The sequence below is a fragment of the Sus scrofa genome, chromosome 1 (assembly GCF_054392235.1).
Source record: "Sus scrofa isolate SSC_HxYL_T2T_F1_AM1 chromosome 1, Sscrofa_HxYL_maternal_Yorkshire_Landrace_v2.0, whole genome shotgun sequence".
NCBI classification, from domain to species: Eukaryota; Metazoa; Chordata; class Mammalia; order Artiodactyla; family Suidae; genus Sus; species Sus scrofa.
The window spans coordinates 217,757,950-217,770,966 of record NC_139383.1 but is presented as its reverse complement, the minus strand read 5'-3'; the positions used below and the strand labels follow the sequence as shown (position 1 = coordinate 217,770,966).

The 13,017-nt window shown below is 35.7% G+C and overlaps 2 protein-coding genes and 1 long non-coding RNA gene across 38 annotated transcripts in view; 2 read left to right on the top strand and 1 right to left on the bottom strand.

Annotated features, from left to right (window-relative positions):
- Positions 1 to 13,017, top strand: part of CCDC171 (coiled-coil domain containing 171) — a 351,755-nt gene that overhangs the window by 162,646 nt on the left and 176,092 nt on the right. The gene's annotated exons all lie outside the window — the stretch shown is intronic.
- Positions 1 to 13,017, bottom strand: part of TTC39B (tetratricopeptide repeat domain 39B) — a 562,176-nt gene that overhangs the window by 509,961 nt on the left and 39,198 nt on the right. The gene's annotated exons all lie outside the window — the stretch shown is intronic.
- Positions 3,421 to 5,433, top strand: LOC146407016 (uncharacterized). Its single transcript, XR_014821564.1, has 2 exons — positions 3,421 to 3,730; positions 3,787 to 5,433. It is a non-coding gene; the product is annotated as an uncharacterized LOC146407016 (long non-coding RNA).

Sequence of the window (13,017 nt, the reverse complement as noted above, 5' to 3'; positions counted from 1 at the left end):
TCTCTATAAATTTGAATGAATTCATGCAGTCTCTGAAAGTGGCCTTTTTTTCACTGTTTGCAGAGTGCCAGGTGCTAAGTTCTGCATTTTTTACTATTGAAGTGAAAGACCTAAACAATTTATATTTTTTAGAGGTAACATTGATATACAGTGAAGTGAGCAGATCTTAAGTGTACAATATAATATTTTGATCTATGTAAACACCCATGTAGCCATCATCCCCTTTAAGACTTAAACATTTACATTACCCCAGAAAGTTCTCTTGTACTCTCTTCCAGTCAGTTTCCACCCCCCATAGGCAATCATTGTTCTGATGACTATCATCATAGATTACTTTCTTTTTTCCTAGAATTTCCTCTCGGTGGAATCATTCAGTATGTAGTCTTTGGTTTTTGGCTTATTACACTCAATGTAATATTCATCCATATTGTTTAAATATTGTTTAAATATTGATCCATATTGTTTTGTGTCAGTAGTTCATTCTTTTTTATGGTCAGGTAGTATTCCATTTTGTAATAATAATTTGATAGATGGTGAATTGATGGTTATTTGGGTTGTTTCCAATTTTTGGCTATTGTAAATAAAATTTCTGCAAATATTATTTAACTATTTTGTTGACACATGTTTTCATTTTTCTTGGTTAGAAGTGTAGTTGCGGAGTTTCCGTCATGGCTTGGCGGAAATGAGTCTAACTGGTATCCATAAAGACGCAAGTTCGATTGATCCCTGGCTTTGCTTAGTGGGTTAAGGATCCGATGTTGCCGTGAGCTGTGGTGTAGGTCGCAGACACAGCTCGGATCCCACGTTGCTGTGGCTGTGGCATGGGCTGGTGGCTACAGCTCCAATTGGATCCCTAGTCTGGGAACCTTCATATGCTGTGGGTGCGGCCCTGAAGAGATAAAAAAAATCCAAAACAAAAACAAACAAACAAAAAAGTATAGTTGCTGGGTCATAGGATGGGTGTATATTTATAAAAAACTATCAACCTTTTCACCAAAATAGTTATAATGTTTTATATTTATACCATAAATATGTGGGAATTTCTTTTGTTCTATATTGTCTGGAGAATTTGACACTGTCAGTCTCAAATTTTAGCCATTCTAGTTGTTTTAAAATGGTATTTCATTATAGTTTTAATTCACATTTTCTTGGTGATAAATGATGTTTCAAGTTCTTACTGCCATTTATATGTCTTCTTCTGAGCAATGTCTCTTCAGGTGTTTGCATATTTAAAAATTTAGCTTATTTGTGTTTTTATTTTTGATTTGTAAATGTTCTTTATAAATTTACAACTATAAATCCTTTGTCATACATGTGTAGCACAGATATTTTCTTTCAATATCTCATTTGTCTTCATTTTTTAATGTTTCTTTTGATGATTACAAGTTTTAAAATTTCAGTGAAGTTCAACTTATAAATCTTTTTTTTTTTGACTGTTTATGTGTTAAGCAGTCTTTCTACACGCCAACAATAAGATTTCTTATCACTTCTACAAGTGTTATAGGTTTAGCTTTTATGTCTAGGTTTGTGATCTCAAATTAATTTTTGTGTCTGATGTTAGATAAAAGCTGTGGTTCATTTTCTCCCTGCATTTGTTGTTCCTATACCATTTTTTTAAGAATTTACTTTCTTCGCTGAGTAGCCGTGGTCCCTCTGTGAAAAAATAACTGACTGTATGTGGGAACTGCAGGCTTGTTGCCTCCCTGAAATTTTACCTTTTCCAGAATGTTGTATAAATGGAATCATAGGAATTATAAAGTATGTAGCTTTTTGAGACTTTCTTCATTTAATCAGATGTGTTCGGGAATTATTCACATTGTTGCTTGTATCAGTAGCTCACTCCTTTTTACTGTGAGTAATACTCCATTGTATGCATGTACCACTCTTTGTTTATCCAGATACTCACTGATGGGCCTTTGGATTATTTTAATTTTTTTACAATTATGGTTAAAAACGCTTTAAACATTCATGGATAGGTTTTAGTGTGATCATAAATTTTAATTTTTCTTGGGTATACACTTAGGAGTCTGATTTCTGGGATATATGGTTAATATATATCTAACTTTATAAGAAACTATCAAATTGTTTTCCCAAGTCACCGTACCTTTTTGAATTCTTCGTAGCAATATGAGAGTTCTAATTGCTCTGCATCTGTGCCAGAGTGTGGTTTCATCATTTTTCTTTTTCTTTTTATCCATTCTAGTAGGTTTGTAGTGGTATGTCATTGTGGTTTTAATTTACATTTTCCCTAATAAATAATAATGTTGGTCATTTTTCAATATGCTTATTTCCCATCCGTGCGTCTTCTTTGTGAGTTACCTGTTTGTATCTTATGTTCATTTTGTAATTAGGTTGCCTGTTTTATTATTGCTGAATTTCAAGAGCTGATTATATATTCTCAACACAAATCATTTGTCAGATATGTGATTTGCAAATATTTTCTCCCATTCTCTTAAAAGTACTTTTGCAGAGCAAGTATTCTGAGTTTTTATGAAGTCCAGTTTATCAGTTTTTTTTTTCTTTTCTGAATTGTGCTTTTAGTGTTGTATCTGAGAATGCTTTGCCAAGTGCAAGGTCACTAGGATATCTACCCATTTTTTTTTCTAGATGTTTTATAGTTTTGGGCTCTTCATATAGGTCTGTGATTTTTTTCAAGTTAATTTTTATAAAGGTGTGAGATACAGGTTGATATCCTTTTTTTTCCCACATGGATGTCCATGTTCCAGTGCTATTTAAGACCATCCTTTTTTTTTTTTTTTTTTTTTTTTTTTGGGCTTTTTATGCACCCACGGGATATGGAGGTTTCCAGGCTAGGGGTCCAATTGGAACTACAGCCTCTGGCCTACACCACAGCCACAGCAACTCGGGATCCGAGCCACGTCTGCAACCTACACCACAGTTCACAGCAACATCGGATCCTTAACCCACTGAGCAAGGCCAGGGATCAAACCTGCAACTTCATGGTTCCTAGTTGGATTCATTTACGCTGCGCCGCGACAGGAATTCCAGACCATCCTTTTAAAACCTCAATTGCCTTTGCACTTTTGTCAAAAATCAACTTATTATATTTGTGTAAGTCTGTTTCTAGACTTTCTCATCTTTTTCATTTATTTATGTCTATTCTTTTTTCAAACTGTACTGATTTGATTTCTGAAGCTTTTTGGTAAGTCTTGAAATCTGGTAGTGTGAGTCTTTTAACTTTCTTCATTTCCTATTTTTTTTTATAGTTTTATTTTTTATTTTTAATTTTTTAGCCACACTCACAGAACATGGAAGTTCCCAGGCCAGGGACTTAACCCAAACCACAGAAGTGACCCAAGCCCCTGCAGTGCCAGTGCCAGATCCTTAAACATTAGGCCACCAGGGAACCCTTATATTGTTTTTTTTTTTTAAATAAATTGGTTGAATTTGACATGTAATGTACAAATTTAAGATATACATTTTATTACTTTGATCCATTAATGTATTATAATATGGTTGCTATTTTTATATTTATTACCTTACATACTTATAGTACAATGTTATTTTGTATGTTTAATAATGTACATGAAATCTTTATGGCTGTTTTAGTATTTGTTACAAGTTTATACCCTTAGAAACCATTGGTTTTGGAATTCCTGTTGTGGTGGAGTGTCTTAAGGATCTGGCATTGTCTCTGTGGCAGCCTGGGTTTGATCCCTGACCTGGTGCAGTGGGTTAAGGATCTAATGTTGCTGCAGCAGTGGTGTAGGTCACAGCTGCAGCCCAGATTTGATCCCTGGCCTGGGAACTTCCATATGCCGTGAGTATGGCCAAAAAAAACCCCCTCAAACCATCAGTCTTATCCCTCTAGTCCCCATCATCTGGTAACTGCTGTTTTATTGTTTTTTTTTTTTTTAATGTTTGATTTTTTTCCAATTCTACATATAAACAATGTCTTTCTCTCTCTGGCTTATCTTGCTTAGCATAATGTGTTCAAGGTCCATTCATGTTTTCACAAATGACAGGATATCATGCTTTATCCTGGGTGAGTAATATTCCATTGTGTATATATACCACATCTTTTAAACCTATTCATCTATTGGTGAGCATTTGGTTGTTTCAATATATTGGTTATAGGGAATAGTGCTATAATAAATTTGGGAGTGCATATATATCATTGAATTACTGTTTTCATTTTCTTCTGGGTAAATTCCCAGAAGTGGAATTCCTTGATTGTATGGTAGGTTTATTTTTTGAGGAAACTCCATATTGTTTTCTTTAGTGGCAGACTAATTTATGTTCTCACCAGCAATGTATAAAAGTTTTCTTTCACCACATCTTCACCAGCATCTGTTCTTGTCTTCTTGATGCTAACCATCATAACAGGTGTTAGGTGATACTGCATTGTGGTTTTTGTTTGCATTTCTCTTATGATTAGTGCTATTGGGCATCTTCTCATGTGCCTGTTGTTCGTTTTGATGTCCTATTTGGAAAAATGTCTATTTAGTTCTTTTGCCCATTTTTAATCTTTTTAATTTTGTTTTAAGTTGTGTTAGTTCTTTATGTATTTTGGACATAAACCCCTTATCTGATAGATGGTTTGTAAACATTTTTCCCAGTCTGTAAGCTGCCTTTTCATTTTTTTAATTGTTTATTTTGCAGTACAGAGACTTTTGAGTTTGAAATAGTACCATCTGTTGATTTTTATTTGTATTAATTGTGCTTTTGATATCATATCCAAAAAATCATTGCCAAGTCTAATATCTCTGGGCTTCTTCCCTATGTTTTCTTTTGGAGTCTTATGATATTAGGGCTTACGTTTGTATTTCATCCATTTCAAGTTAATTTTTGTGAGTGGTGTGAGATAGGGGTCTAATTTCATTGTTCTGCATGTGTTTCTCCAATTTTCCAAGCACCGTTTGTTGAAGAGAGTGTCCTTTTCCCATTGGGTATTCGTGGCTCACTTGTTGAATATTGTTGAATATTTGTCAACTGTATAGGCAGGGATTTAATTCTGGGCTCTCTATTCTGTTCCATTGGTCTATGTGTCTCTTTTTGTGCCAGGGCCATATTGTTTTTGATTACTATGGCTTGCTGATGCTGTGAACTTAAATTGTTGTAATTAATTGATGATTTTAGTAAAGTGGCAGGTTATGTTGCAGAAATCTGTGGCACCCCATTACACTAATGAAGAAGCATTGGAAAAAGAAATAAAGAAAACAGGGAGTTCTCTTGTGGTGCAGTAGATTAAGGATCTGCATCACAGATTATCACTGCAGTGGCTAAGGTTGCTGCTGTGGCTCAGGTTTGATCCCTGTGGGCATAGCCAAAAAAAAAAAAAGAAAGAAAGAAAAGAAATAAAACTACCCCATTCACAATAGCATCAAAGACAGTAAAATATTTAGGAATCAATTTAACCAGGGAAATGAGAGATCTGGACAACTGAAAACTGTAAGACTTTGCCGAAGGAAATTGAAGAAGATATAAACAAATGGAAACACATCCCTTGTTAATGGACTAGAAGAATCAATCTTGTTAAAATGACTATACTGCCCAAAACCATCTATAGAGTTTTTGCAATCCCTATCAAAATATAGGAATTCTTCACAGAAATAGAAGAAACAATCCTAAAATTTGTAGGGAACCACAAAAAACCCCTAATAGCCAAAGTAATCCTGAGGAAAAAGATCAAAACTGAAGGTAATCACGCTTCTTGATTTCAAACTATCCTATTAGTGTTTTGAACTCTATTCTGGATCTGCAGGAAGGCATAGCAATTAACTTTCTTAAGTAAGGAAGTTAATCATCACAAATACTAATGTTTTAGGAGAAGCTCTCACTAAAGACTTTTTTTCTCAAGAATGTGTAACACCCTTGGCTTTGATCCCTGGATATGTAAATGGAAAGTATCATTTTCATTATTCCTAAAAGTACATTAATCTTATATATTGGCATATTGTCTATATTATTTATGTACATATTTAAATTTTCATAAAATATAATTGGATACACAGCAGCATTTCATTTGGGTTTTATATTTGGTAAATTGATATTATAATGCATATTACAAGACATAAATTTTTTTAGGAAATTTCCCTATGATTAATTCTATAGCTTCTACTTTTTTTTTCTCTAGGCCATAATGCAAATAAAGTTACTTTCGTTTCGGAAGTTCCCATTGTGGCTCAGGCATAATGAACCTGACTAATATCCATGAGTATGTTAGTTCAATCCCTGGCCTCACTCAATGGATTAAGGATCTGGCATTGCTGTGAGCTGTGGTGTAGGTCGCAGACACAGCTCAGATCCTGAGTTTCTGTGGCTGTGGTATAGGCAGGAAGGCATAGCAATTAACTTTCTTATGCAGCTGAAGCTCCAATTCAGCCCCTAGCCTGGGAATTTCCATATGCCATGGGAGCAGGCCTAAAAAGACAAAAAAAAAAAAAAAAAAACTTTCACTTTATATACTTAATTTTCAAGACTTATGCTGATAGATAATTGAGAGGGAAATAACTACAGTTTTGCATAGATTTTTGTGGGTTGTAGAGAACTTTAGGTGTCAGATAAACATGCCATTTTTTCATGCCATCTGCTGGAAAACAAATGGCTTCTATGGAACCCTGTTTTAATGCTTGGATATTGTAAAAAAGTGGTTAGTAAAAGACAGGTAGTTAAATGAAAAATAGTTTTTGGATTTGGATTGCTTTTATCTGAAAAAAAGTAGAGCAAGACTTTTGGATGTGTAAGCTTTAAAACAATTAGTGGAAATGTAGTTTGGTACATACAAATTGTAGAATAGGAAGCTTGGTTTTAGATACAGCATGTTTTTAACATTAGGTAAAATGTGCTAGCCACATGGTTGGATAATTCTTGAATTTGAATACATTGGAGCCATCATGTAAATATATCTCAAGTGTCTATGCCTACTGAAGCATCTGGGCTGAGTGCCATGTTACATTGCCTTGCTGGCTTTGCTTTTGTAATCTTAGTATTTATGTTCTTATTTCTTTTCTATCTGTAAAAGATGCACTTACTGGAACAAGAACTTCCTTTCTGGAAATAAAGTTTTTTCACTGTCAGTTAAGTATGGTTAACCCTTGATATGATGGTCATTGTAAACACTTTTGGTTTATGTGGCATTTTAGTAAAATCAAGTGAGTTTTGAACAGAGAACAAAAATCAAAGAAATTGGGGTTTCTTCATAATATATTGCCTTTTATTTCTCTTACCTCACAGTATAAGAGTACATTTGGCAAGAAATCTGAGTTAGTCATAAAAGTGTTATTAGATGGTGAAACTTTTTTCCTTTTAAATTGAATTCCAGAAATACTCAGAGATAAAGTGCAGTTTGTTTATATTGGTGGTGGTGATCGGGATACATGCCTGCCTGGAACGATTCACGGGGAGATAGACACAGTCCTGTGAACAGTGTGTTTTGATGGACTGTGAGTTGGTGTGACTGGACACCTGTAATGAAATATAGGAAAGTCATCTGACTACTTTTCAAATAATTGCTTTCAAACTTGTTTTTCTTAATAACAAGGCTATCAATTGAATAATGCTTGAGCAATGCTTTTTTATACCTTTGCTTGCCTCTTTGTTGAGCCCCACATCCACCATGTTTGATAGGTCACTTAAACATCATTTCTGTTTTTTAAATGAGGACACTAAGGTTCAGGGAACTGATACCACTCATTAGTGTAGTGAGGAAGTCCTAGGGTCAGAATTAGAATGGAGGTAACAGACGTAAAATGTTGAGCACTTTGCTTTGTGTTTAGAATTTACGAAGTGAGAGGTACCCTCGTGGCTCAGTGGTTAACGAACCCGACTAGTAACCACGAGGTTGTGGGTTAGATCCCTGGCCTCGCTCAGTGAGTTAAGGGTCCAGCATTGCTGTGAGCTGTGGTGTAGGTCACAGGCGCAGCTTGGATCCAGCATTACTCTGGCTGTGGCGCAGGCCGGCAGCTGTAGCTTCAACTGGATCCTAGCCTGGGAACTTCCATGTGCCGCGGGTGTAGCCCTAAAAAGTCAAAGGACAAAAAAAAAAAGAAAAAGAAAAAGAAAGGAAATTACAAAGTAAATGTCATATGCTGTTTGAATATCATCATCCTTATCTTCTAATCCTTTTTGCATTGTACTGCAACAGTGTTTCTTTTAGAAACATGTTATTTAGAAATATGCTCTTTTTGTATGTAAAGTAATATCTGAAAAAAGGTCTAGGGAAAACTTAGTTTCATGTTTCTTGAATTCACTTTTCTGAGAGTCTTACCTAATTAGTAATTAAACATGATAATGTATGTAATAGATAACCAGTGCTATGCTATCACTCATTCAAAAATGGTAATTCCTGGAGTTCCCGTCATGACCAGAGGTTAACGAATCTGACTAGGAACCATGAGGTTTCGGGTTGGATCCCTGGCCTTGCTCAGTGGGTTAAGGATCTGGCGTTGCCGTGAGCTGTGGTATGGGTCGCAGACGAGGCTCGGATCCCTAGTGGCTGTGGCTGTGGCGTAGGCCGGCAGCTGCAGTTCCGGTTAGACCCCTAGCCTGGGAACCTCCATATGCCGCAGGAGTGGCCCTAGAAAAGGCAAGAAGACCAAAAAAAAAAAAAAAAAAAGGTAATTCTCTATGTCTTATTTTTCTTGAACTTTTTTTTCTGAGAGGCTGAAGTTTTAGTATACTATATTAGCAAAATTACTATTGTAGGTGAGAATATCAAGATAACTTTTACATAATGTGGTTAATGTTAATTAGTGTTATATGTCAGATATACAGAACACTGTGTTTCACATTGTATACTAACAAAGAGGTATAATTCTTATTTTCTCAAAAAGTATCAAATTAATTTATGGAAGCATTATATAAACCCATGAATAATTAAATAATACAAGGTTTATCACAAGGCTGTCTGTAATTAATTGCCGAAAGAATGCTCTCAGTTTAGCAGAGGAAGTGTCAAAGTTTGAAGACTTTGTAGAGGAGACTGGAGCCAGCCTGGGCTCTGTTGTCAGGATCTAAAAGCCCAGAAGGAAGGGAGATGAGAGATCAGAACTTAGAGGTAATGCTAACTTTCCAGCAGTCTGAGGTGATAGCTTTTAACAATCAGTAAAGCAAACATCTTGCCTGTATTGACAATTTTTTCTCAGTCTAATAATAAGGAAAGCTCTTTTCTTTTGAAGGCTTGGCTTATCCCTGGATAATTTTATAATTTGTACTGCCTTAGAAAAAAAGAGGACACACAAGTTCATATCATTTTTGGCACATACTAAACTTGATGTACTAAACTTACAAAATGAAGATAATGTTTTTAAGTTAAATAAACAGCCATTATGGGGTTTGAGATATATATATATGAAGACCAGATAATGGGATTGCTGGGTCATATGGTAACTCTATGTTTAACTTTTTGAAGAGCTGCCAAGCTGTTTTCAAAAGCTTCTGCACCATTTTAATATCTCTACTGACAATGTATGAGGCTCCAGTTTCTCCACAAAAAAATGTGCTTTATTTTTAACAGAGAAACATTTACATTGTAGGAAGAACAGGCAAATTTATGATTATTGTATTTTAAAAGACAAGACATGTAACTTAAACGTAAATTTTTAAAAATGAAGTCCTTTAATATATATGGACTGTCCAGCTGGCAATTTGTCTTTCTGCCAACGTAAAGAATAGGAACTCAGCAAGCAAAAATGATAAAAAAATTTTACTCCTTAGGGAGATATCTAATTTCTGGCCCAAAGTCTCAAAGATCTTGGATTGCTGAAAGCCAATAAGGTGTCCCTTACTGCCTATATTTCAGGAAGTGCAGGACTCATTAAGGAAAGGCGCTGTCCACTCTCCCTCACTTTGGGTTCACCTTGAATTTATCAGAGAGTAAAGGAGAACTAGTGAAATTAGATAGTATTTTTGACATGCCAAAAAAATCTGTGTAAAAGATATAAATTTTAGTTTCAGATTGTTAAAAATTTTTAAGATAAGAATTTTTGAGGAGAGGGCTTGTGAATATTATTTTTGAAATTAAACACTATAAGGGTGAATTATTTAAGTATTAAGAATGCTTTTGTCCCATTCAAAGGTGATTTTTTTTTTGCTTTTTAAGGCTGTACTGAGCAAGGCCAGGGATCAAACCCGCATCAAGATACTAGTTGCATTCGCTTCTGCTGCACCACAGAGGGAACTCCTTTGGTATTTTTTTTTTTTTTAAAGGGCCGCACCTTCGGCATGTGGAGGTTCCCAGGCTAGAGGTCTAATCAGAGCTGTAGCCTCTGGCCTACACCACAGCCACAGCCATGCCAGATCCAAGCTGCATCTGCTACCTACACTACAGCTCATGGCAACGCTGGATCTTTAACCCACTGAGGGAGGCCAGGGATCCAACCTGCAATCTCATGGTTCCTAGTTAGATTTGTTTCTGATGCACCATGATGGGAACTCCCTGTGTCTGTTTTTAAAATATTGCCCTTTGGAGTTCCCTGGGTCTAGAGGTTAAGGATCTGGCCTTGTCACTGCTGTGATGCAGGTTCAGTCCCTGGTCTGGAAACTTTTGCATGATACAGGCGTGGCAAAAAAAAAAAAAAGTATTTAATTTTCTTTGGTAAAGAACATAAGTTTTGCTGTTTTTGTTTTTTTTTTTAAGGAAAATTTGCTCTTATGGCTATTTCTAGCCATACTATCAGACAGTCTTTGTTTTTTAAGGATAATTCACAGTAAATAATGCAATATCTCTGAAAATCCTCTGGAATATCAGAATTAAGTTTAAAACAGAATTTTGACATGTTGATAAGTTCTAAATTATATTTGGAAATTATATCTTTTCTTGATTATATTTTTATTCTCTTTACATTTGTAAAGGTTTATTTTCTTATTTTTTATTTGCAAGCACTAGTCTTGTAAAGCTTTTTGTTTAGTGCCTATTATGGGTAAAGCTTTGTGTGCTAAGCATTAGGGAATATTTTATAAAGGATTATTTAATATTTAGTAAATACCCTGTAGAGCACTGTGAGAGGCACCATGGTAAATAATTCTTGGTCTCTAGGAACTAGCACTCTATTGTATTTGAGGGAGAATAGATTACATATGGAATAAGTAAATAGCAGCATAGGAATTAACTGCTTGGGTGGTTTAATTAGGTTCAGAGAAGGTCAAGGTCAGCATGAGTGAGAATGGATGGTAAAAGGTGTCATGGAATAGACAGAAATGAGCTCTGGTGCTTGTTAGAATTTGAATTGTGTTGGGGAGTTGGAAGGGAAAGGACCTGGTGGTACTAGAGACCATGGCTGAATTGTGAAAAGTTGTAGTGAGGTTTATGTCTGGATAGCAGAGAAGAAGACCATTCTCTCCTTCCTCATCAAGTTGAGGATCCTGGGAGGAGATGAAGTATTTATAGGAGAAGGCATGTGGGGGTGTTGTGACTTGAGATGAGACCTTGGTTCAGTAAAGATAGAGTTTCAGCAATAGGTTTGGGATTTATACAATCGGATATGAAACTCTTATTGAAGTGGACATGAATGCTTGGTGGTGATGATAGCTGGAACTAGGCTGGTGGCAGTGGAGTTGGTTGAGGATGAATTCTGTAGATAAACCTTGCTGATTTGAAAGAAGGAGGAGTTAAGACTTACTACAGAGTTTTTGACTCAAACAATTGGTTGGATGTAGTTCAATTTACTGATGGAAAGAGGGCTATTATAAACACATTTAGGAGGAAAAACAACAGTGCTGGACTGGATACTTAATCTTGAGATGGCCATGAGGTATCTAAGAGAAGATGCCTAGTGGGTCATCAGATCTGTAATTCTGGATTTCAGTGGAGCTGCCAGAAATGCAGAAATGTAGTTGTTAAGAAGTAATAAAAACTGAGTATTCATTAGCATTAATATTAGTGTGGTTTTCTTTTCTTAATCTAATAAGAGTGTTAAAAATTTAAATATTTAATCTCATTACTTAAAATATATTAATTCAGATATCCCACTCTACTAATCCTAGTTATCTAGCTGAATATTGTCATGGTTGATTTTTTTAACCATTGATGCTTAGTATCTTGATTGTAATTACTTAAACCAAGAATGATTTTTTTTTTTTTGTCTTTGCTATTTCTTTGGGCCGCTCCCGCGGCATATGGAGGTTCCCAGGCTAGGGGTCCAATCGGAGCTGTAGCCACCAGCCTACGCCAGAGCCACAGCAACGCGGGATCCGAGCCATGTCTGCAACCTACACCACAGCTCATGGCAACGCCGGATCGTTAACCCACTGAGCAAGGGCAGGGACTGAACCCGCAACCTCATGGTTCCTGGTCGGATTCGTTAACCACTGCGCCATGACGGGAACTCCCCAAGAATGATTTTAGGGCAACAGATGGTTGTTAGACAGTCTTTAAAAACAGATTATTTTTATTTATATATAGACTTCACATGTATTCTTCTTACATATTTTTTAAAAAATGAGGTAACATTTACATAGCATTATATGTTTCATGTGTACAACATTATAGTTTGACTTCTGAATACACTATAGCATGCTTACTACTGCAAGCCTGGTTTCCATCCATCACAATACAGTTGACCCCCTTTAACCATTTTGCCCTCCCCTGCCACTTTCCCTCTGGTAACCACTTCTCTGTTCTCTGTATCTATGTTTTTGTTTTTGTTTTCATTTATTTTGTTTCTTTTTTAAAAATATTCTACATATAAGTGAAATCTTATGGTATTTGTCTTTCTCTGTCTGACTTATTTAACTTAGCATAATACCTTCAAAGTCCATCCTTGTTGAAAGTGGCACAATATCATCTTTTGTATGGCTTAATAATATTCCACTGTATGTACATACCACATCATTTTATCCATTCATCTATTGATGGGCACTTAGGTTGTTTCCACATCTTGGCTACTATAAATAGTGCTGCAGTGAACATAGGGGTGCATATATGTATTAGGCCTCTCAGGATGGCTATTCTCTTGCTCTCTGTACATCCCCTGCTCAACCAGGTCCTGCTTGACTCATGTGACTATCCAATTCTCTTAATTATAAGACTTGTAAGATTTAATTAACCCTGGTAAC